The sequence below is a fragment of the Macrobrachium rosenbergii genome, chromosome 14 (assembly GCF_040412425.1).
Source record: "Macrobrachium rosenbergii isolate ZJJX-2024 chromosome 14, ASM4041242v1, whole genome shotgun sequence".
In the NCBI taxonomy this organism is placed as follows: Eukaryota; Metazoa; Arthropoda; class Malacostraca; order Decapoda; family Palaemonidae; genus Macrobrachium; species Macrobrachium rosenbergii.
The window spans coordinates 286,193-310,419 of NC_089754.1; positions in this window are offsets into that span (position 1 = coordinate 286,193).

Below are 24,227 nucleotides of genomic sequence, written 5' to 3' on the forward strand. Positions count from 1 at the left end.
TCATACGCCTTGCTTGCTCAACTAGTCTAGCTTTCACCTTGTCATACTCAACATCCCCCACACTCATAATAACCCTATACATATCAAGTAAAAACCCAGTCAAATACTCTCCTAATTCTCGTGTCCACACTCTCTTACTTTCCCCATACTTATCCTGACAAAACCTTTCATACTCCCTAAAGAAATCATGCACATCCCTACTTCCATACTCATTATACTTTTCACACCTTGGGGTACCTCCCTCACATACATAGCCTTTCTCACTTCTTTCTCACTTTCACTCTCACTTTCGCTTACTTTCGCTCTGTCCTTTCATACCCTCTTCCGAATACAAAGAGTCCACTTCTGCACTTACATTCATCTTACTCATTACACTCTTCTTCCCCCTCTTTTTATCCACTTTTATCCACTCACCTCCATCCACCTCACTATCACTACTGCCTTCACCCTCTCCCTTCTTTCCTGCCTTTCCCACTTCCTTACCCTTCTTACCAGTTTCCTTTCCCTTTCCCTTCTTCCCTTTTTCTTCCCCTGACTTATCCTTACTTTCCTCTGTTCCTTCCCTTGCTTTTCATTCCCCTTTTCCTTACCCTGCCTCTCATTCCCTCGTTTCTTACTTCCTATTCCCATATCACTTTCATCACTCACGCTTCCATTCACTTCTTCCTCCTTTTCTTTCTCTCTTGCCCCTTCACACGTTCCAGAGAACCTGCCTCCAACAGCCCCTTCTCCAAAAACACCCTTGAACATACCTTTCATCATTTCTTCCACACTTTTCATCATTCCCTCCAACTTTTTATCCATCCTCTCTTCCATTCTCTCTTCTGACTCTTTCATCTCCCCTTTCATTTCTTCTTTTGCACTTCTTAGCATTCCCCCCATCTCCTCCAACTGACTCCTCAATCTCTCATTCTCACCCCTCAACCACGTATTCTCCTCTCGCAACCTCACTAGTTCCTCTTCCATCCTTCTCTTCAGTCACACTACCAGCCACCAACCTCAATTGCAGCTGCAATACCAGCTGCCCCACGTTGGCGCCAAATATTATGTGGCGGAATTCTAACCTCAAACAAAACAACACTCACCCTGATCTTGGTTGCTGGAGATGGGTAAAGGTCCACGGTGCCAATCACAGCACACAGAAACCACAAAACAAAATTTCAAACAAACCTCCACCAACAACGAACAAAAAAAAAGAGACACATGCACCATCAATATCGGTGCTGAAAAAACAGACGAACTCCCGTTCACTTTCAAGGTTGGACCTCAACTGCCCAAGACCTCCCCAAACAACGAAAAACTCCCGACAGACCGACAGACAGAGAGACAGCCGAGAAACCAACTCCAACAACCCGAACCACTCACAACGACAATTACTCTCTCTCTCTCTCTCTCTCTCTCTCTCTCTCTCTCTCTCTCTCTCTCTCTCTCTCACAAAACGTTGGGAAATGCTAAATAAAAACAAATTTATTCATCCCTCTATAAGATCCCTGAAGGAAGCTTCTTGAGGAGGTTCGAATTTCTTGGACATTAGGAATTTTAAGACTACGTCCAAATTCCAACTGGGAGGCTTCGAAGTCTTGGATTTTGTCGTTTCAAAAGACCTTATGAGGTCGTGTAGGTCTTTATTTTCAGATATATTCAGTCCTCTGTGCCTGAATACTGAAGCCAGCATACTCCTGTAACCTTTAATTGTCGTTACAGCGATACCTGTCACAGAGGTACTGGAAGAGGATATCTTATGGGTCCTGCACCATCTTCTAAAAACCTCCCACTTAGACTGGTAGACGCGCAAGGTTGAGGATCTTCTGGCTCTAGCAATAGCCTTCGCAGCCTTCTGCGAAAATTCTTTCGCTCTGACCAGTCCTTCGATAGTCTGAAGGCAGTCAGATTGAGAGCGGAGAGATTCTTGTGGAATCTGTCGAAGTGGGGCTGTTTGAGAAGATCGTTCCTGTGTGGAAGCGATCTGGGAAAATCCACCATCCATTCCAGTACCTCTGTGAACCAATCTTGAGCTTGCCAAAACGGGGCGATCAGGGTCAGTTTCGTGCCTTTCGAAGACGCGAACTTTCTCATTACTTCTCCCAAGATCTTGAATGGGGGAAAAGCATACCCGTCTATCCTGGACCATTCTAGGAAAAGACCGTCTATGGCAACTGCCCTCGGGTCCGAGATCGGAGAGCAGTAGTTTTCCAGTCTTGCATTCCAGTGGGTTGCAAAGAGGTCGATATTCGGCCTTCCCCAAAGGCTCCACAGCTTTTCGCAAACTCCTGAGTGGAGAGTCCATTCCGTGGGTAGGACTTGATCTTTTCTGCTGAGAAGATCGGCCCTCACATTCCTTTCCCCTTGTACAAACCTGGTGAGGAGTCTGATCTTCCTCTCCTCCGCCCATAACAGCAACGTCCTCGCTGTTTCGTAAAGGGAGAAGGAATGTGTTCCTCCCTGTTTCCTGATGTAAGCCAGGGCAGTGGTGTTGTCCGAGTTCACTTGAATCACATGTCCTGTGACTAGTGGCTCGAACTGGATGAGAGCTAGATGCACCGCGGACAGTTCTTTCTTGTTGATGTGCCAGCTCACCTGGTCTCCCCTCCAGGTGCCTGACACTTCTCTCGAGCCGAGTGTTGCTCCCCATCCCGACTCTGAGGTGTCTGAGAACAACACTAGGTGAGGGCTCAGTAACTGAAGGGACAATCCTCGGTTTAGTTTTTGAGGGTCCAACCACCAACGGAGATCCTCCTTTACTCTGTCCGATATCTGGAACGACTCTGCCAAGTCCTGAGACTTCTGATCCCATCTTTCTCTCAGGTAGAATTGAAGAGGTCTTAAGTGAAGTCTTCCTAAGGACACGAACTGTTCCAGAGAGGAAATGGTCCCCAGCAGACTCATCCATTCCCTCGCAGAACAATGTTCTTTCCCTAGGAAGATCGTCAACTTTTCCAGGCAGCGATCTCTTCTTTCCCGGGACGGAAATGCTAGAAAATCCCGAGAATCCATCTGAATCCCCAAGTAAACAATGCTCTGTTGTGGAATAACCTGGGACTTCTCTAGGTTTACTAATAGTCCTAGGGACTGGGTCAAATTTAGGGTTATAGACAAGTACTCCAGACAACTCTCTTTCGATTGTGCTCGAATCAGCCAGTCATCGAGATACATCGAGATCCTCACTCCCTCTAGGTGTAACCAGCGTGCCACATCCTTAATATGCCCATGAACACTTGGGGGGCCGTCGAAAGTCCGAAGCACAGGGCCCTGAACTGAAATACTTTTCCCTGAATCACGAACCTTAGGGATTTTCTGGAAGAAGGATGAATGGGAATGTGGAAATAAGCGTCCTGAAGGTCCAGGGAGACCATCCAATCCCCTGGACGAAGAGCAGAAAGAACCGAAGAGGTCGTCTCCATGTTGAATTTCGTCTTTATAACGAAGAAGTTCAGGGCGCTTACATCCAGAACCGGCCTCCACCCCCCCGAAGATTTCGGCACCAGAAACAGCCGATTGTAAAACCCTGGGGAATGGAGCTCTTGAACCGGCTCTATGGCTTCCTTTACCAGCATTTGTTCTACTGCTTGTAGAAGCGCCTGGTTCTTGACAGGATCCCTGTATCTGGCTGATAACTCCCTTGGAGTTGTTGTCAAGGGAGGACTTTCCCTGAAGGGGATGAGGTAACCTTTCCTTAGAATAGAGAGGGACCAGTCGTCCGCCCTCTCTGTGCCCAGACTTCGGCAAATCTTAGCAGTCTGGCACCCACTGTTGTCTGGAGTACTCGATTTTCACTTCGTCCTTTAAATAGGACGTGAGGAAGACCTTCCTTTTCTCTCAGGTCTTCTACTTCTGAAGGAGGCTCTTGACGAAGGGCCCCCTCGAAAGGGCTCCTGAAAGGGAACCTTCTCCTTCTTGGCGAAGGGAACAGCAGGCCTCGTTCTCTTGGACGACTGAGCCAAAAGATCCTGGGTCGCCTTCTCCGATAAGGAGCGAGAAATCTCCTTAACCATTTCTTGAGGAAACAGATGGGGTGAAAGCGGAGCAAACAGAAGAGAGGACCTCTGGAGAGGAGACACGGATTTGGTGAGGAAGGAGCTGAAGACCGATCTCTTCTTAAGAATTCCTGCTCCAAACAAGGCAGCGACTTCCGAGGATCCGTCCCTCATGCATACAGCGTGAGGGTCTACCGAAGCTTTTGGCAACCTCACCTTACACTCTTGCCTAACACACACACGAAAAACAGGAGTAACATTGATATCAGACATCTTAACAAAAAATCCAAAAAGCAAATCCAAAAAACAGTCCACAATAGCGTATGCCAAGCCAAAGATCCAATACGTCACCAAAATCCGTCCAAAAAAGATCCTCAGCAAGTGAGAAACGAAAATCAAAGCAGGAGGAACCAACAACAGATGTTGCCGGAACCAGCGACAGAGAAAATCTGATTAGAAAACGGGAATGGTTCCTATTCCCGCCACCCAGTGGCGGGAAAGATAGATCACCTGACCTACCTGTGCGTGTGCCGCGAGATTTGAAATTCTGTCGGGAACGTCGGAGACTATAGCTAAGTATATATCTGACGGGTAAGTTGCATGTACAAAAACAAAAAGTATTATGGCTTTTGTGTTAAAAAATTACAAATTTCAAAGTAATTTGTATTTTTACTAACATGCATACCTGAAGGTCTTTACATAGGATTTGGTTGTGAAGAAAGCTGGAACGGCCATTAGCTTTCAAACAAGGTCGTTAGCTACAGACGGTAGGGGGGAAGCCCCACCCACTTGTTGGTCTGCACTCCACTCTGCCTTTTGGCCCAGGTACCAGAATGAGGGGTGGCTGAGGTGGGCCGTAAATGTAAAGACCGTCAGGTTTGTATGTTTCGAAAAATACAAATTTTTTTAAGTTTGCAATTTGTTCCTACACAAATACAAACCTTTGGTCTTTACATAGGAGACTTACCCTTTGGAGGGTGGATTCTGGGTAAATCTCTGAACTGACTGGAAGTTCTACCCACCCAGGGAATTTCTTTCTGGTCTCGAAGAGCTGAGGAAGGAGTCCCGTGCCTCTGGTCTGTTGAGCATATGGGATGTTTAACAGCCAGACTTCTGGGCTTTGAATGAATGAGCTTGTGTCAACATTCCAAAAAAAGGCTTGGATGAACCCACAGTGTCAGAGACAATAAAATAATAAAACCATCAGGATTGTTTTATTGTCATCCCCCTCCTCTCCCCTTGCTAGAGAGAGGGGAAGTACTTGCATCTGACAATCTACAGTACTCTAGATTATGGACAGGTTACTCAGTTATCTAGACTTAACTGCATGGTGAGGCAGAGGCTGAGGAAGTTCTTGAATTGTCCTACTCGGACACAAGAGAAATCACCCAATCCAAGGCCCCTTAAGCAAGTCGCGACCATGGCAAGCACATCGAGACTTGGGTCACTTTTGGGGTCCCCAAAAAGCTTCGATGGCTGACAAACAGTCCACAGGGAAAGCCATGGTCCCTTCCTTGAGATCGGTGAACTGCTGTATCAAATGACCGATTTCCGATAAATTCCTCTGCAACTCGGGGTTGTCGAAGCCCTGGGGCACAGGGCCCTCGAGCCCTTCTCCACTGAAGGGAAAGAAGGTGAAGGTGCCATGAGGGACCAGCTTCTCCAAGGATGAGAGGTGACCAAGAATGACTTGCCACTGCCGAGCTGGTTGCTCCTGTCGAGACAGGAACATCAGCGCTGCCTCTCTGAACCTGCTGCTACCTGACTCTTACTGCTGCCATACCTATCAGCATGCCCAGATACTTCACCCTCTGCTGGGGTATAAGATCAGATTTTTCTTAATTTATCACAACCCCCAGGTTGCGACAAAATTCAAAAAGTCGATCTCTGTCCTGGAGCAACTGCAAACAGGAACTCGCCAGAACTAGCCAATCACCTAGATACCTCAGAAGACATATCCCATGGGAATGGGCCCAAGTCGAGTCATGGGTGAACACTCGTGTGAACACCTGGGGAACGGCTGAGAGCCTGAAACAGAGTGCCCTGAACTAGAACACTGTCTCCCCAAGGATGAAGCAGAGATACTTGTGGGAGGACTGATGGATGGGCATCTGCAAATACCTATCCTTCAGATCCACCAAAAGCATGGAGTCGGACTCCCCTATGGCCGCGAACACCGAGCGTGTCGTTTCCATCTTAAACCGAGTCTGGCAAATGAATTGGTTCAGGGAAGAGAGGTGTATGACTGGTCTCCATCCACCCATCTTTTTCCCTATGAGAGAGAGATGGTTACAGAACCCCGGAGACCAGTCCATCACGACTTCTACAGCACCTTTCTTCAGCAGGGCGAGATCCTCCAGTGAGCCGGGAAAGCAAGTGCAGAGATGGACTGGATGGTTGGTGAGGGGTGGCAGAAACTCGAAGGGAAGTTGATATCCTACCCGAAGGTCATCCACTACCCAAATTTCTGCTCCATATTGCTGCCATGTTGTCCAATGGCTCGACAGGCAACCCCACACCAAAGACAGCACGTGGAGAGAAACACCGCCCCTAGCGTCCTCCCCCCTTCTTATCCCTGCCTCCTCTCCCAGGTTGGGAAGGGTGCTGAATGGGGCGCTGTTGTGCACCCTTCCTGACAGGGGGAGAAAAACACTGCGGGTTCCTACAACAGCACTGGGATATCCTAGGACCCAAAAGACCCGGAGGTCTTGGCCACTGCCTGGTGAACGAGGCTGTCATTGTTCTCCGTCCCCCAATCTGTCCAACACGGCATCCACTTGTTCTCTAGGGGAGAGAGAAGAGGAACTCAGTATCAGTTCATTCCGTTAAGCCAAGGCCAACTCAGAAACAACAAACTTGGTGATCCGATTCAAGACAGCGTCTCTCCCCTTCAATACAAGGTTAGCCCACAGGTTAGCTGTCTGGTGGGCTAGGTAGGAGATTGCCCTATCTCCAAACAGCATCAGTCTCTTGAATGTGGCTTCCTCTTAGGAGTTCACAGAAATGAAGTTTTCATAATAAAACTAATATTGTAATACTTACCTGAATACCTGAATTAGCCCTGGTCACCTACCAGCCCGAACTACATCCCCATAGCTTTTACCCACTAAGTGGGTAATAAACTGTCAGCGTTACCAACGCTTACAGGAAAATCTTGTCAAATGAGTTACCTGAGGTTCCATTGGCAACACTGCTGCAAGTCCCAGCCGAGTGAAGCCGAGATCCCCAATTGCGTTATCCACTATTCAAATTGAAGTGGGGAGGAGGGTGGGAATCATTCAGGTGTTCAGGTAAGTATTACAATATAACAATTTTTAAAAAGTAAATTGTATTTTTCCTAACTATACAAACCCGAGGTCCTTTACATTAGGAGATTACTTTCAGGCGTAGGCTGGAAACGGCCGTTGAACTTCAAACAAGGTGGTTAGGCAGTTAACTACTGTCCAGGAGGCGGGAGTACTGCCTGCCCGGATGTAAACATTCCAATTTGCCTTTCGGCCCAGGTACAGATTGAGGGGTGGCATGAAGTGGGCATAAAGTGTAAAGGACCTCAGGTTTGTATAGTTAGGAAAAATACAATTTACTTTTAAAAATTGTTATTTGTTCCGACACAGTATACAAACCCTCGGTCCTTTACATTAGGAGACTCACTGATTGGAGGGAGGAATCTGATAAAGTCTCTCTGAACTGACTGGAGTTCACCACCTTGTCTTCCCTTCCTGGTCGTAAGAGTGAGGAAGGGAAAAACTGCCTCTGACAAAAGATCGGGTTGTAGGAAACGCAGGATCAGTTTGTCAGACTTCTGGGTCCCTTTGCATGAAAGAGGAAACATCAGTTCATGCAAAGTAGGCTAGGAAGAATTTGACGTCGGATGACAATAAGGCAAATACAAGCATTGGGTTTGTCTCAAAGTCATGGTCTCCTTCCTCCCCTTGCAAGAGGAAGGAGTGGGGTTGCTTCTATTAACCTGAACGGAAATAGAACGGAAGCTCTCGTTATGTGCTTACCTGCCTCGATCGCCAGGTCCAGCTTGTAATGGCGTGTCCGCTCCCTGCCCGTGGGAAGAGAGCTTAGGATGGGGAGAAAGAATAGAGGCCAGTCACTCAACATTCATCTCCCAATCACCACCGTACAACATAGGCGAGATGCAACCTGTCTCGTTAGGGGAGCTGGATAAGCTACACAACTTGTTGAGCAGCCACCACAGGACCCAAGGAAAAAGTGTCCAAGGACTTGTGTGCAACATCCCGGAGGTAGAAGGAGGTGAAGGTAGTCTGTTGGGAGAAAACACCTGCCTTCAGCACCTGTAATTCTTCCGGAATGCGAGGGACGGACCAATGCTGCGGACCTCGTGAGCTCTCGGATGAAGCGTACCGTGTCGTCTTCTCCTGCAGCAGAATACGCTCTCCTTATCGTCTCACGAAGCCAAAAAGAGATGGTATTCTTGGACACTTCTTTCTTGGTCGAGCCATTGCTAACGAAGAGTCGTCGACACTCAGGCCGGAGGTGCCGAGTCTTCTTCAGATAGCGCCGCAGCACCCTAACAGGACACAGTAGCATCTCGTCTGGATCATTATCTACGAAGTCCTCTAGGGAGGGGATCGTGAAGGACTCGAACCGTGCGTCAGGGACCGAAGGGTTCTGAGTCTTCGCTACGAAATCCGGGATGAAATCGAGCGTAACTGATCCCCATCCCCTCGAGTGTTTAACATCAAAGGAAAGTCCGTGAAGCTCGCCAACTCTCTTCGCCGATGCCAGGGCAAGCAAGAAAACGGTCTTGAGGGTCAGATCCCTGTCTGACGACTCTCTTAAAGGCTCATACGGTGCACGAGTCAGGCTCCTTAATACAAGTCACATCCCACGCAGGGGGCCTGAGATCCCTGGGTGGGCAAGACCATTTGAAGCTTCTCATGAGTAGAGAAATCTCGAAAGAGGAGGAGATGTCTACTCCTTTCAGCCGCAAGACTAGGCCGAGTGCGGCGCGGTAGCCTTTTACAGCTGAAACGGAGAGAAGCTTCTCTCGGCGAAGGAAGACGAGGAAGTCCGTGACCTGCTGAACAGTAGCTCCGACCGGAGAGATACCCTTCGACGACACCAACCACAGAAGACGGACCACTTTCCCTGGTATACCGCTGCGGAGGATCTTCTGAGGTATCCTGCCATCTCTGTTGCTGTGAGCGCAAAAAGCCTCTTGCTCGCAAGAGATGGTGGATAACCTCCAGCCGTGAAGACACAGGGAATGCACTGCCAGGTGGAACCGCTCTGCGTGAGGTTGATGCAGGAGGTTGGGCCAGGGGGAATCTCTCTCGGCGCCTCGGAGAGGAGAGCTAGCAGGTCCGGGTACCAACTGGCCTGGGGCCATTTGGGTGCCACCAGAGTCATTCTGAGATTCGGGGTGATCATCACTCGGCTGATCACACGGCAAATCAGACAGAATGGGGGAAAGGCGTAAGCGTCGAGATTGTCCCACGGGTGTTGGAACGCGTCCTCCGCAGCGGCCCATGGGTCCGGCACGACAGAACAGAAGATCTGGAGTTTTCTGTTGTGCCGGGTGGCGAACAGATCGATGACTGGACGCCCCCACAGGTCGAACAGCCTTTCCGCTACTTCCTGATGGAGGGACCATTCGGTCCCTATCACCTGGCTCTGGCGGCTGAGCTTGTCTGCCACGACATTCCTCTTGCCTGGAATATACCTGGCTGACAGCTCTACCGAGTGAGCCACGGCCCACTCGTGCACCTGCATCGTCAATTGATGAAGCTGGTGGGACACCAGTCCCCCCTGCTTGTTGATGTATGCCACTACCGTGGTATTGTCGCTCATCAGTACCACGGAGTGTCCCATCACTCGATCCCGGAACTCTTGGAGGGCCAGGAAGGCCACCTTGAGCTCCAGGATGTTGATGTGAAGGTGCTTGTCGTCTCGGTGCCACACTCCCGAAGTCAGCAACTCCTCCAGGTGTGCGCCCCATCCCTCGGTCGATGCGTCCGAGAACAGAAGCATGTCCGGAGGGGGAGTATGCAGGGATACTCCTATTAAGAGGTTCCTGTCGTCTAACCACCAGTGAAGGTCCTTTCTCACTTCCTCGGAAAGAGGAATGAGGAAGGACTGGGGGTCTTGGGACTGGGACCAATGCTCCTTTAGTCTCCACTGGAGAGACTGCAGGTGAAGACGCCCGTGAGGTACTAGCTTCTCCAATGACGACAGGTGACCGATGACGACTTGCCATTGCCGAGCTGGTTGCTCCTGTCGAGACAGAAACAACTGTGCTGCCTGCCTGAACTTGCTGATACGAGAGTCCGAGGGAAAGACTTTCGCTGCCACCGTGTCTATCAGCATGCCCAGGTACTTTGTCCTCTGCTTGGGGGTGAGATCTGACTTCTCCAGATTTACCATGATCCCTAGATCCCGGCAAAACTCAAGGAGACAATCCCTGTCCTGTAGTAACAGCGAGCGAGAGCTCGCCAGGACTAGCCAGTCGTCGAGATACCTCAGTAGACGTATCCCGTGCGAGTGGGCCCAAGCTGACATGAGAGAGAACACTCTCGTGAACACCTGGGGAGCGGTCGAGAGCCCGAAGCAAAGTGCCCTGAATTGGAAGACCGACTCCCCGAGGACAAAGCGGAGGTACTTGCGCGAGGACGGATGGATGGGTATCTGGAAATACGCATCCCTCAAGTCCACCATAAGCATGAAGTCGTTCTCCCTGATGGAGGCCAGCACAGTTTGCGCTGTTTCCATTGTGAACCGAGTCTGGCGAAGGAAACGGTTCAAGGGAGAGAGGTCTATGACCGGTCTCCATCCCCCTGATGCCTTCTCTCGAGAAAGATGCGGCTGTAAAAGCCTGGAGACTGGTCCGACACGATTTCTACAGCACTCTTGCTCAGCATGGCTTGCACTTCTTGCTGTAGTGTGATGTCCTTCGACGAACCTGGAAGATAAGTTTGGAGATGGACTGGAGAGTAGGTGAGGGGAGGCCGAGACTCGAAGGGTAGTAGATATCCCTCCCGAAGGACATCCACTATCCAGGTCTCGGCTCCGTGTCGCTGCCACATTGCCCAATGGCTCGACAGGCACCACCCCCACCTTTGGCAGCTTTTGGGGGAACGAACGCCCTAGTGTTTCCCCTTCTTCTTCTTACCCTTGCCCCCTTTACCGGCATGGAAAGGGGGCTGAAAAAGGCAGGAGGTAACCCCCTTCTCGAGGAAGAAGAAGGCTGGGTGTTTCCTCGGGAGACCCCTTCAAGACTGGGACTTCTTAGGGGCCGAGGAAGTGCCAGCCTGGCCCGAAGACCTGGCTGCAGTGGGGCGAGAAGACCCGGAGGTCTTAACCACTGCCTGGTGGACAAGCCGGTCGCTGTCATCGGCACGGCGTTTGTCCACCGCGGCGTCACCAACTCTCTAGGGAAGAGAGAGGAGGAACCCAGCAATGGTCCATTCCAAAGAGCGATACCTGACTCGGGACCTACGGACCTGGCAAAGCGAGAGAGAACAGCGTCTCTCCGCTTTAGCACCAGGTTTGCCCACAGGTTTGCAGTCTGGTGGGCAAGGTAGGAAATGGCCCTACCTCCAGACTGGCACAGTCTCCCAAAGGCGGAGTTCCCCCCAGGTACGATAGCGCCCGAGGAAGCAGCTACCTTCGATACTGTGAATGACCACAGATCGAGCCAGGAGACTGCCTGGAAGGCCGCCATGGCGGTGGCTTCCAGGGTTGCAGCTTCTTGCTGAGAGAGAGAAATGTTCTCTGCAGACAATTGCTGCAACGAAGACCCGGATCCAAACGAAGTCAGGTCCGGGTCAACCTGTTTAGTCAGCAACGCCCTCTCCGACTGGTGCGTAGAAGCGCTTCTGACGAGGCAGAGGGGGAAGAAGCTTGTCCGAGCGGTTCGATCGAAGCGAGCTGTCTTGCCCAGACACAAGACCGTTCACCTGATCGAGAACCCCCTCGCAAGCGTGGACCACGGCAGCCCCACCAAAGCCTTGGGTTCCTTCTTGGGTCCCCAGAAGGATTCGAGGCGTGACGGACAATCCACAGATGAGGCCGTGGTCCCTTCCCCGAGGTCATTCTGCTGACGAATCAGCGCGATAACCTCCGCAAAAGTCCTCTGTATTTCGGGGGTGTCCGCATCCTGGGGCAGAGGACCTTCGAGTCCTTCCAGGGTGCAGTCCTCTCGAACTACTCTCCCTGCAGGAGGGAGAACCTCGGCGGACCCCGAGGACCTTCCTGAACTACGCGGGTGTAGGACCTGGTTGAGCCAAGGACCGAGCCAGGTGCATACCCCACGCAGTTGAACTCTGAGGAGAACAATCCCCAGAGTTCCTCCTCTCCGACTCGCGCCCTCTGGAGGAGACCGAAGGGGCGGAGGGGACAGGCGAGGAAGATCGGGCGCTCCCACTGCCTTTACTGGCAGAACCAGCAGAGGTAGCGGGCCAAGAGCGGTCACCAACCCGCGGTGATGACGAGCCCCCGGGTCGAGGAGACCGCTTCAGCCCAGGTGAAACGATCTCCCGAGGAGAGCAGAGAGGCACGCGAGAGTCGAGCCGCACATTCATCTCCCCCGAGCCAGGCTGGCCACGCGGGCGTGGCCGGGGACTGGGAGGAGTCGAACGTGCGGCTGGCTGGCGCGAGCTTGCGCTGTCCTCTGGACGCGCCCCAGACTTCTTCGAGGCCGGAGCCTCTCGGGAAGACTGAGTAGGGGACTTCTTCCCTACCTCTCCTTGTGTCCAGGCCCAAGGGCTGAAGCACTGTCCCGGGAACCTGACTTGGCACTGGAAGGAGTGCCAGCAGGAAGAGGCGGAGCACCTGCATGCCCGGCTCTTTCTCGACCCCACGCCCTGGTCTGTACGAGAGAAGTTTCCACCGTATCAGACTGGGGTACCCGAGTCTCCTTGGGGACCCGGTACCGGAGCAACTCGCGAACGAGTGTTTGACGCATGGACTCGCTGGCCTTAGAAGCAGGAGGTTTCTTAGGCGCAGCGGGGAGTGCAGACCTTGGTCTGCACGCCCTTGGCTCCCGTGCCCCTGGCCCGGAGGCCGGGGCAGCGGTTCCCTGATCCGAGGATCGGGAAGAGCCAACGAGAGATCCCACTGCCTTCCCTGTGGAAGGAGGCAGACCCTTAGAAATCTCGGTGCGAGGTTTCTTGGGGGGGGGAGAGGCAGACTACTTCTTCTTCAGCCGCGAAGCCTCGGAAGGAGAAGAGGAAGAAGCAGCAGACGACGATGATGATGAAGATGAAGATGAAGATGAAGACGATGACGACACCTTCCTAGACCTCTTCTTCTTCTTCTTCTTCTTCTTCACCATCTGCTTCAGGAAAGCAGTCAAATCCCCAAGCCAGGAAAGCGAGGCCGCCGACTCAGGAACAGCAGGAACAGCAGGAGGGGCTGCAGCAGAAGGCGTATCACGGGCAGAGACGGCGGAGCTCGGGCCAGCAATTGCCTGGGCAGAGAGAGCAGCGCGCGTGGCAGCCAGGAACAAAGTGGGAGGGGGCCAGGGATGCACGGGCGCCGCCCCTCCAGCCAGGCAGATTCAGGTCGGGCGCAGCCAGGGTCGCTGGGATGGGGATTGAGGCAGGCAAGGGCTGGGCTGGAGAGTCAGATGAGGAACCGTAGTCAAAGACAGGCCATGGTCAGCAACAGGGGCAGCAACAGTCACATAAGGATATGATGACGTCACCATGTAGGAGGGGCCAGCAGGCGTGAATGGAGCCAGGAAGCCAGGTGGCAGTGGAACAGTGTGCTGGCCAGCAGGATGACGCCGAAACCTGGGTGTCCAGATGCGAAGCCACTGAAACGGCATCTGGACAAATCTTGACAAGGTGACAGTTGTGTAGTGGCTGTCGCTGCTGTGTGTGGGTCGTGACTGGAGGGGGCCAGGGGCCAAGCCCTCCAGAGCCAAGCCAGGTAGACCCAGGTAGCCAGCCAGGAAGAGTTGGGATTCATCGCCTGGCTATCAAGTCCAGGACCTGAAGCAAGAGTCGGGTTAGAAATGGAAGTCTACCTGCTCCAGAGGAAAATTTTCCCCTCCGGAACGGGAAGAGACTTCTGAGAGGATGTCCGGTCAACTCTCCCCCGCCCTTCCACAAACGATGAAACGTAAGAGGAAGGGGAGGGGGGGAGTCCTCACCTGAGGGGAGAGGGAGCAAGAAGGGAAGTTGCCGGGAGGGAGAAACAAACCCGATACATTAGCCACCAACTGGAGTTGTCGGGGCGTATTTCCCTCGGACGACCCCTTGGGCAGGCTTACGACGGTAACGTTGCCTCCCCTCGAACTTGCCCCATTGCTCGGAGGACCACAAACAACACTCACTACAAGTAGAGTCGCGTGAACACACACGCCCCTGCAAGATGGGCAGAGTGCGTGTGGGTCCCACGTTGACTCTAGATCTGAATGAATTACACTTTTACCCCCTACCCCGGGACACACAGCGCTGGGGATAGGAGGGTTTAGTTGTCTTTTCCATGAAAAAAAAAAGAAAATTCCCACCAAAAAGTAGAAGAAAAAATGCTGTCAGGCAGAGAGCGAAGAACAACGTCCACTTTCTAAGACGGCTGAAAGCAAATTGAATGTTTATATCCGGGCAGGCAGTACTCCCGCCTCCTGGACAGTAGTTAACTGCCTAACCACCTTGTTTGAAGTTCAATGGCCGTTTCCAGCCTACGCCTGAAAGTAATCTCCTAATGTAAAGGACCGAGGGTTTGTATATTGTGTCGGAACAAGTAATATTTTTTATCATAAAGACTGTCATTTTAATTCTTGAAAACATTTACCCATTTAATTACAGAACTGATTAGTCTTTGCAACTTATGTCTGTGCTCAGGTGGGAAAACATTTGGGAATATGGGTCCTGGGTATATAGCATTAATATAAATACTTAATTTGAGAATAGAAATATTGCATTAAGACTGGATAAATGTTTGTTGTTTCTTAGGGTTCTGGGTGCTGGGTAAATACTGCTCTGGAAAAGGTTTCTCTCAACTTACTGTTGTATTTCCAGTTATATATGTCATTTTATTATGAAGAAGAACATGCATTAAAAAAAGGCCAATATAATGAACAAAGTTTAAAAGAAATTGCACTTGTCATAGATTAGAATCTACTGCTGATTCCAGGAAATCACAAATTCAATTGTATACCGGTAAATAATGAAAATTATCGGTTCATCCAGTGCCCAAACCAATTAAAAAGAAAGTAGTTGGTGGGTTTTTGTATCATTGTATGCTATACATAAAAAACCAATCATTTATTGCAACATTACAGGTAACATATTTATTAACGTTTCACCCAGGTGGAGAATATTTATAATACATACAATCAGTTTATATTTATAATCTATACTCATGCCTTGTATGTTTATACAAAGAAAAAGTTTATTATTCAAAAATGCCTTTTTTGTGCAATGAACTGTAACAAATTATTTCTAAACTTTTCTCTATTTTATTTTATTTTTTATAGTAAGCCATATGGTTATACAGTTATGCTGTCTAACTAGTTAGTGAAATTATTGTGGTATTTATATATATGATTTTACCATAGGCCAAATAAGCTTATAAAATGGCTTTACATTTGTCAGAAGACACCTGAGAGGCATGTATATGGGGTAGGAGGAGAAGGGTCTTACAGGTCCTCTAACAACAACTAGAAGGTCTCAGTTAAGGTAATTTATACCTATAGAGAAACAAATGTTTTTAAAATTTTATATATAGAGGGTCTTCTGTAAGCCTATGTGGTATCCATAAGGTTCTTGCTTGATGAAACCTCTTGCCAGAGCTTTGAGCTTTGCAAGATTTTTAAAAAGCTTGATATATATCCAGAGATTGAATCTGACACAAAAAGGACTTAAGAGAAAGTTCTCGAATCTTACCCAACTAAACTGTTTCTCAAAAGCAGAAAAAAAAATTGCCTTTGAAATGAGCCCCAAAAACTGACAGTCTTCTATCTCTACCCTGTTCCAGAGGTCAAAGAGTTCTTTGGCAAGTTCACAGTTTACTCACTCATCAACCCCAGACCGATGACGCCATTTCACGTCAATGTTAACTCACGCTCCTAAAAGCCTTTAAACTAATCAGGGCAATTTGCCACTTACCTGATTTGTCTGGTTTTGAAAACAGTAGTCTACTTGTTCCAGGATCTACTAAAGCTTTATCTCATTCTCTGCAATATTAAAACGAGAACAGGGCATTATAATCAAACTGCACCTTTACTATTGAGAGGAGGTGGAAGAAATTTCTTTTTACTTCGTGAGACTGAATTTCATGAGTCGGCTTACATTTATACAAGTGCAATGTCTGTAACAAAAGGAAGAAAAAATTCAGTCAGCCAATTTTAAAATAGAACTGTAGATGAACAACATAAGTGAAGGCAGACCAGAAAATTTCTTCACCTACCAAGACATTTCCAATGGTACAAGTCACCTCAAACTATCCTTCAAAATTATCTGGTTCTGTCACCTGTGTTTTGCAAACAAATCATTCATTTGTTTTCAGTGATCTTTTCTTGTTGTAAATCTCCCTTCTCTTTTTTTGATTTTGGGTAATGATGATTTATTTCAGCTTCCACTTTCAGGAGGTGAAACACTCCTTGTTTGGTTAGGATCTCATTAAATTTTCCTCTTTGGAATAATCAGAAACAGAATATCTATTAGTAAACAAATGCGCCTCCAATGACCATCTACAACACAGAATCAGAATCCCTGTAAAAATTAAATCCATATAAATAAGGATTTTGCATTTTTATAGTCCCTTGCTGTTGCTTTTTTCGGGATTTTGCAGATAAGTTTACAAAAATTATTTCCATACCTTTATTCCATTTGGGATTTGCAAACCTTAATAAATCTGTCAATACAACTGAACATCACCTCTGATGAATGGCTTTGCTTGTGCATTGGTTGAAAATATAATTTAACCATTCATTCAGAAATGTTTGTTTAAAGTTTAACAATCCTGTGATTTGAAGAGTAACAATGAAGTTTATTACAATGATTATTTATGTTATCTCTCTTTAACAATATCAGTGTAAAAGAACAACAAAAAACATCTTTATGAATCCAAAACACAATGCCATCAATGGAAGAATCCAACTTCTTTCTTCAAGTTAAAAATAGCCATTCTAAATGGACTAAAGAAAAGATTCACAATTCTCCTTTAGCACTCATGAGACATGAATTACATCTCTCCAATATGGGTTCACATAAGGCTTTTGAGAGCCAAAACATACTAAAAACCTTTTGGCATTCAGTGCATTAAATTGCCCAGCTAATTTATGAAAACGTTTGAGTCACCAAGTTCTTTGAAATTGTCCAACATTTTTGACATTAGACCTTGAGAATTCTTACAATGTTTGAGTTTTCAGAATTAGAAAACTTGTCTGACAAAGATCTCTATAACAGTTTCTGATGGTGAATTCTGTGGCATTTTAAAATGACTTGATTGAGAAAACTGAAGAAGAGTTTCCCCCCTGTATGAGTTCTCATTTGCTCTTGAATCAGGAACCATTGAACATACCACTTTTCTCCTCCATTATAGGGAGTTCTCATGGTGTGACTTTTTCCACTTTTCCCACAGAAAACTTTTTGACATAAGAGCAAAAGTATAAGTTTCTTTCCTGTATGAGTTCTGTATTAGCTTTTTATGACTCCTCCCCATTGATAAGAAAATATGAAAATAGACAGCTCAAAGGATTTCAATTCATGAGTTACCATTGTATTCTTGGTGACATTGACAATGAGTTTTGACATAAAGAGCAATTATAATAAAAAACACTTCAAATGCTATTTTCTACTTTGACAAGAAAATCTTCTTTGACATATAGATTCTGCTCCTGTATGAGTTAATGTTTTTGAGAGATTGCTCAGAAAATCTTCTTTGACATTTAGAACACACTGAATGGTCACATTCAGAATGAGAGAACTTTGACAAGAAAAACTTCTTTGACATATAGAGGTATTCTATGTATGATTCATGTGTAGAACAGATAACTTTGATTAATTCTTTGTTTATTTTCAAACCTTGCTTTGCATGTTGTTTTGAGATGACTTTGATCAGAAAATCTTCTTTGCCCAAAGATGAATAATCCATCCTCCTGTATGAGTTCTCATGTGCCTGGATGAGATCACATGATAGAGATGGTTGACATATAGGGCAATCCAGGGTGACCAAGATCCAGTATGAGTTCTCATTGTATTTTGAGATTACTGAATGACTTTCTCATTTGGAACTTCATACAGCAAGTATATGGTTTCAGTGTGAGTTCTCAACGGGTAGTTCAGGAGGGACATTTGAGATTTGTTTGGCATAAAACCACATGATTTGCAACATTTTGACCGCTGGCTGAAAATTCTTTTGTTCTAACCAAATGTCTATTTTTTCTGCCCTTGAGCTTTCCACTTTCTCATCACAACTGAGAGGAGAACTTAATAGATTGGGATGATGATCACATCAAATATCAGTTATGGTCAAATAATTAAGGTTCTGCCTTGACTGCTAAGAAAAATTTTGCAAAATTCTTGGTCTTCAGATCAACTCTCAGAAAAACATCAACTGCCACAGGCATCTTTCCATTAATGACATTTCCACAGGATGTTCCATTTACAAAGCCTAGGGGGATCTCAAAATTTTCCTGTTTCCTGAAATAAAATAAAAATCTGAGAAAATCTTGTTTGAATAGCATCATTCTGCCAGTTTTCGGGAAAATAACCTTTGTTAGGAGCATCTGGCTCATTTCAACTCTCAAAATTCACATCCACTGGAAAACTTCTCATCTGCATTGCAATGACCATCTGCAAATTTTTCTCCAAAGAGCATTCTGAATTCTGTTTGGAATCATTTTTATAATAGTATTGAAAATTGGTTGACAAAACCTCCAACAGCTTCAATTTGATTTGAGGACTTACTCTAATTTTGACAAACAAATCATCAGCATCCCTCCTTCATGAGTAGGTGTGTACAAATCAATCTACAGAAGAATGACTCTTTGCTTATAGGAACCTCAACAGACATTTTAGGCTCTAATGAAAAGGCACTTGGACACCCAGTGAATATAAATCAATTTATCTAGTAGCGTTTCCATGTGCCTTTTAAGAACATGGGATAGAAAACTATGCTAGGCTGACTGCCTCTTCTATCCCTCTAACTTAACTGTCTCTAAATGGGATTTTTGAGAAAGAATCTTCCTTTTTTTTATTGAAAGGCCAAGTCTCTCCAGTATGAATTTACCATTTAATTTCAGGTATTCAAGTCTTTAATTACATTCTGGGAGCATTCAGAACAAGTGAATGTCTTGCGGGACCCTATTTTGATGCATATTTTGAGAATTGCAGAAAGAAAACACTCCGACTTTTTAATAGCTCAATTTTGCTTCAGTTCAACAGAAGCGTGTTTTGGATGTTTCAAGTAATTAAAAGCAACTGGATTCATGTTAATAATGGTCTCTCTCCAGTATGGTTAGGGACCGTGTTGAGAAACAGGGTTTTGACATTTGCACAAGTTACTGGGGAGAATTGGCAAAATGATATTTTTATGATAAAATAAAGTTTTGTACATACTTACCCGGCAGATATATACTTAGCTATAGTCTCCAACGTTCCCGACAGAATTTCAAATCTCGCGGCACACGCGGCAGGTAGGTCAGGTGATCTACCTTTCCCGCCGCTGGGTGGCGGGAATAGGAACCATTCCCGTTTTCTAATCAGATTTTCTCTTCCACCTGTCTCCTGAGGGGAGGCTGGGCGGGCCATTCATCGTATATATCTGCCGGGTAAGTATGTACAAAACTTTATTTTATCATAAAAATATCATTTTTGTACATGCAACTTACCCGTCAGATATATACTTAGCTGATTGGCACCCTTGGAGGAGGGCAAGAGACAGCTAATAACTAAAAACGGGAAACAACATATGTTGTAGGATAAACAAAAACCATGGTTCTTACCTGATTGGGCAGAAGACTTCATGGATACTGTCTATGAGTCTGCTTGCCTCAAGAGCTTCAGCGAGGATGTGACCTATGACTGACAGCCCTTCTGGATCATATCAATGGGGATGACCCACTAACATGACAGAGCCTGTTATGGATCGTGTCAATGGGGCTGACCCACTTACATGACAGAGCCCTCTACCTGAATCATATCAATGGGGCTATCCCTCTTACATGACAGAGCTAGGTGTTAATAAAAATACAAGGAGCATAACAACCAATCCCGACCACCTGACCAAGCCTAACCTTGTTAGTGATAAGAATTGAAAAGAGGGGAGTCCTTCCAACACCTCTTCCAACCAACCATAAAAACACACATCACCAAGCATTAAAAACAACTAAATTAACTAAACTAAAAGGATTAGATTCAGCTCCTGTCCCAGCACCGAATCCGAAGATACGTATGCTCCTAGAGAGAAGCACTTATCATAAGTTACTCTAACATCTCTCAAATAATGAGAAGCAAACGTTGAGTTACATCTCCAGTAAGTAGAGTCCATAATAGACTGGAGAGACAAGACTTGTGAAAAGCCAGATGATGTAGCAATGGCTCTCACCTCATGTGTTTTCACTCTAAGGAGCTGTAAAGTGCTCATCCTCACAAGAAAGATGCGCTTCCTTGATGACATCCTTAATGAAAAAAGCCTGGGCATTCTTTGAGATTGCTCTTGAAGGATCCCTGACAGAGCACCAAAGACTTTCAGTGTTCCTCCCAGCTGTTTCTTCCTTTCTAAGTAGAATTTAAGGCTTCTGACTGGACAGAGAGTCCTCTCCAACTCATGTCCTGTCACTGAAGAAAGTCCTTTTACCTCAAAACTTCTAGGCCATGGTTTTGAAGGGTTTTCATTCTTTGCTAAGAAGAATGGTTTTAAAGGAGCATATAGCTGAGTCCTTCTTAAAACCAACTTTACCTCAAAGCCTGTAATTTCACTTTCTCTTTAGCAGAAGCAAGAGCAAAAGAAACAGTGACTTCCTGGTCAGATCCCTGAAGGAAGCTTGATGAGGAGGCTCAAATTTCTTAGACATTAAGAATTTCAAGACTACGTCCAAATTCCAACTGGGAGGGTCTAGGGTCTGAATTTTTAGACGTTTCAAAAGACCTTATAAGATCATGAAGGTCTTTATTTTCAGAGATATTCAGATCTCTGTGTCTGAAAACTGATGATAAGCATACTCCTGTATCCCTTTAATTGGTGGAAACAGCGAGGTTGCATTGTTCCCTCAGGTAAGATAAGGAAATCAGCAATGTTTGTCACAGAGGTACTGGAAGAGGATATCTTCTTAGGTCCTGCACCATCTTCTAAAGACCTCCCACTTCGACTGACTGGTAGACGCGCAAGGTTGAGGATCTTCTGGCTCTGGCAATAGCCTTTGCAGCTTTGTGCGAAAAACCCTTCGCTCTGACCAGTCCTTCGATAGTCTGAAGGCAGTTAGGTTGAGAGAGGGAGATTCTTGTGGAATCTGTTGAAGTGGGGCTGTTTGAGAAGATCGCTCCTGTGTGGGAGCGATCTGGGAAAATCTATCATCCATTCCAGTACCTCTGTGAACCAATCTTGAGCTGGCCAAAAGGGAGCTATCAGGGTCAGTTTGGTGCCTTCTGAAGAAAGCAAACTTTCTTACCACTTCTCCCAAGATCTTGAATGGGGAAAAGCATACCCGTCTAATCCTGTCCAATCTAGGAGAAGACCGTCTATTGCAACTGCTCTGGGGTCCGAGATTGGAGAGCAGTAGTTTCCCAAGTCTTTGTTCCAGTGGGTTGCAAAGAGGTCGATATTCGGCCTTCCCCACAGGTTCCACAGCTTTCGCAAACCTTCTGAATGGAGAGTCCACTCTGTGGGAAGGACCTGATCCTTCCTGCTGAGCAGATCGGCCCTCACATTCCTTTCTCCCTGTACAAATCTGGTGAGGAGAGTCTGATCTTTCTCTCCTCCGCCCACAACAGCAACGTTTTTGCTGTTTGTAAAAGGAGAAGGAATGTGTTCCCCCTGTTTCCTGATATAAGCCAGGGCTGTAGTGTTGTCTGAGTTCACTTGGACTACTGATCCCTTGACCAGAACTCGAATCTGGATGAGAGCCAGATGAATGGCTGTCAGCTCTTTCATGTTGATGTGCCAGTTCACCTGGTCTCCTTCCCAGGTGCCTGACACTTCTTCTCGAGCCTAGTGTTGCTCCCCATCCCGACTCTGAGGCGTCTGAGAACAACACTAGGGAGGGCTCGGTAACTGAAGAGACAGTCCTTTGTTTAATTTCTGAGGGTCTAACCACCAACGGAGATCCTCCTTTACCTTGTCCGAAATCTAGGAAGGAAGTTGCTAAGTCCTGGGACTTCTGATCCCAGATCTCTTTCAGGAAGAACTGAAGAGGTCTTAGGTGAAGTCTTCCCAAGGAAACGAACTGTTCCAGCGAGGAAATGGTCCCCAGCAGACTCATCCATTCCCTCATGAACAATGTTCTTTCTCTAGAAAGACTGTCACCTTTTCTAGGCAGCGATCCCTTCTTTCCTGGGATGGAAAGGCTAGAAAACCCCGAGAATCCATCAGAATCCCCAGGTAGACAATGCTCTGCTGAGGAATCAACCTGGGATTTCTGAGGTTTACTAAAAGTCCTAGGGACTGGGTCATGTTTAGGTGATTGACAAGTACTCCAGACAACTTTCCTTTGATTGAGCTCGGATCAGCCAATCGTCGAGATACATTGATATCCTCACCCCCTCTAAATGCAAGCCAGTGAGCCACATTCCTTAAAATGCCCGTGAACACTTGGGGGCCGTGGAAAGTCCAAAGCACAGGGCCCTGAACTGAAAAGGTTTTTCCCTGAACCATGAACCTCAGGAATTTTCTGGAGGAGGGATGAATGGGAATGTGGAAGTAAGCATCCTGAAGGTCCAGGGACACCATCCAATCTCCTGGACGAAGAGCTGACAGAACTGAAGAGGTAGTTTCCATCTTGAACTTCTTCTTGATCACAAAGAAGTTCAGGGAGCTCACATCCAGAACCGGTCTCCAACCCCCGAGGATTTTGGAACCAGAAAAAGCCGATTGTAAAACCCTGGGGAATGGAGATCTTGAACCGGTTCTATGGCTTCCTTTTCCAGCATTTGTTCCACTGCTAGAAGAAGGGCCTGGTTCTTGACAGGATCCTTGTAGCTGGCGGATAACTCCTGGGAGTTGATGTCAAGGAGGACTTTCCCTGAAGGGGATGAGGTAGCCTCTTCTCAGAATGGAGAGGGACCAGTCGTCCGCCCCTCTCTGTGCCCAGACTCGGCAAAGTGTCAACAGTCTGGCACCCACTGTCGTCTGGAGGACTTGTTTCTCACTTGGTCTTTTTGATCGGACGTCCTGAAGACCTTCCTCTTCTCTCAGGTCTTTGCTTCTGAAGGAGGATCTAGAAGAAGGACCACCTCGAAAAGGGCTCCTGAAAGGGGCCTTCTCCTTCTTTGCAAAAGGAACAGCAGGTCTCATCCTCTTCGATGACTGGGCCAAAAGATCCTGTGTAGCCTTTTCTGATAAAGAGCGAGAAATCTCCTTCACAAGTCTTTGTGGGAAAAGGTGGGGAGAGAAAGAGGAGCAAACAGAAGAGAGGATCTCTGAAGAGGAGACACAGATTTGGTGAGGAAAGAGCTGAATACTGACCTCTTCTTGAGAATACCAGCTCCGAACAAGGCAGCGATCTCCATAGAGCCGTCCCTCACAGCTTTGTCCAAACAAGACAAAACACTCACAAAGGTCATCCATACACAGGAATCCTCGGGGTCCCGATTCCTCTTGGCCAAGGCCCCAAGAGACCAATCCATAAAGTTGAAAACTTCCACAACTCTAAAAAGGCCCTTGAGGAGATGGTCCATTTCGCACATTCCCCAAGTCGCCTTGGCTGAAGAAAGAGAAAGTCTTCTGGAAGAGTCTACCAGATTAGAAAAAATCTGCATCCAGCTGATGAGGGGGAGCCCCAACCCCATAGGTTCCTTGGTCTCATACCACATTCCTGACTTTCCCAAAAGTTTCAGAAGGAGGAAAAGAGAAAACAGTCTTGCTTGCATCCTTCTTAGATTGCATCCATTCTCCAAACTCCTTTAAAGGCTTTCTTCATCGAGATCGTAGGGCGCATCTTGACAAAAAGAGGAGGGTCTTGCTGACTTGGTGCTGTCCCACAAAGATCCCAGGGAGAAGGAGGGGCAGCATGACAAAGAGAATCTCCAAACTCCTGAATCAGTAACCGAAGCCAACCTCTTGTAATCTGAAGATCCCAGCGTCCTTTGGGGATTCATCCTCTGAAACTTCCTC